The following is a 1,716-nucleotide window of genomic DNA, read 5'->3' on the forward strand; positions in this document are numbered from 1 at the left end:
CCAGCGCCGCCATTTTTGCACAGTAAAATGAGTGGGGAAAAAAAAAAGTGAGCTCACATTTCGTGAGCACAGTAACTAGAATTCAAGAAACAAGAGTTTCCCAATTTTCCCAACAGAAGTGAATGTCAGTATAACAATTCTGTACCCTGGCATTAGCAGAGAATCAGTTTTGTATTATGACGGCAGTACATGCTATGGTAATCTCCACACTCCTGTTAAGATTTGGGGGGTCCCTTGTTCATTACATACTACCCTAAGAGGTAGACAACTTCTGTTTACCATTAGAAGATGCTACACCCATAGCTCATGCCATGATCTTATTTGACATATTGAAAATTATCGCAGATACAAGAGTAGGTCCAAAGGCAATTTCTAGAAAGTTTTACAGATCTCTGGTGTTTATTGGAAACTCTGCAATGCAACAGAACTTAAAGAAAGCTGTTGCAAACCATCAGGTATAAGGCCATATGCTTCCCTCAGGCATGCAAAGACCTGATGCTTATTTACAAGGGTCAGCTGTTGCACACCTCTGGTGACACCAAAGTGCTTTGACACATGCACCAGTTAATTTACGTGTGCTGTAAGACATTTGTGCATTGCCAAAATGGAGAAAATCCATCAGTGTAGGTTGATACCGGCTACAGCTCTGTAAGCAAACAAAGCGTACAGACTATTTTCCTCCTATGCAGACTTTCCCGCCAAAGGGTGGGGCTCAGAAAAATCTGAAAGGGTGATAAAGTTACCAGTTACTAAACATGAAGGCGTCTAACCAGCCTAAAGCTCCCTTACAAAAACAATGTTTTCCTGCCTGAAAGATTCTTTTTGCTCACAGTTGACATCACAACCACTACCAGTATTTTGGCTGTTTTAGCTTTTTATGAGGGCAACCAGACATCAGCCTGACAGCAAAGACTAGCATAATGGGGACCATAAGTGGACAAGGGCAATTATTGGAACTAGATCTATAGCTGGAACTTATGAAAATTACTCTCTGAACATAAAAGGAAGTGGTCAGGCACTCCTATAGATGATTGCTGCTGTGCAGCAGGCCTATACTATTCCTTTGCTTAGCTTTGTGATACTGCAGTAAGATGCCACTGTTGTTTCCCTTACCTGCAGAACAAGTGAGTAGACTGGCAGGAGGTTGGTGAGGGTAGGTCTCATTGTCCAGTCCAGGTCACTGGAATAGCAGTTTCATAAACTGATGCTCCTGACTGAGATCTCCACTAGCAGGATCCTGGCTAGGTGATTATACTGCCTGACTCTTTCAAAGAGGAAGTTCACATTCGGTTTTGGAGCTCTCTTGACCAAGTTTGCCCATGACATTCTGCAGACCACTTGCCCATGAGGGTCATGGATGTGACATTTGATATTCAAGGTGCACAGGGAATGAGCGCTGTGCTCCCACAGGATGTCCAGCAGTTCATCAGAGGTGCAGTTATAATTTAAAGTCAGGGTGACCAGGCCATGGAACTTGGAAATAGTTTGGTGGAACAAGAGGCTGCTGTAGACAGCAAGGTGGAGACTGAAGAAATCCTCAATGTTGATTTCAGATACTAAGCTTTCATTTGTCATGCAGCTCAGAGAATTCAGAAGCTCACAGCCTTCTTCTAAAGTTACTCTTGCTTCTTTTAAGTTGAGATAATCAAGCAATTTCCTCATTCTTTTCAGGAGTATAGCTAAGCTCTTGATAAACTGAGCCCTGACCACATTTCT

General features: G+C 42.7%; 1 pseudogene; it reads right to left on the minus strand.

Annotated features, from left to right (window-relative positions):
* Positions 1-1,113: 1,113 nt before the first annotated feature.
* On the minus strand, positions 1,114-1,713 carry LOC104545107 (annotated as a pseudogene).
* Between the last annotated feature and the right edge of the window lie 3 nt (positions 1,714-1,716).

This window comes from Mesitornis unicolor, unplaced genomic scaffold, assembly GCF_000695765.1.
Source record: "Mesitornis unicolor isolate BGI_N332 unplaced genomic scaffold, ASM69576v1 scaffold28698, whole genome shotgun sequence".
Taxonomy (NCBI): Eukaryota; Metazoa; Chordata; class Aves; order Mesitornithiformes; family Mesitornithidae; genus Mesitornis; species Mesitornis unicolor.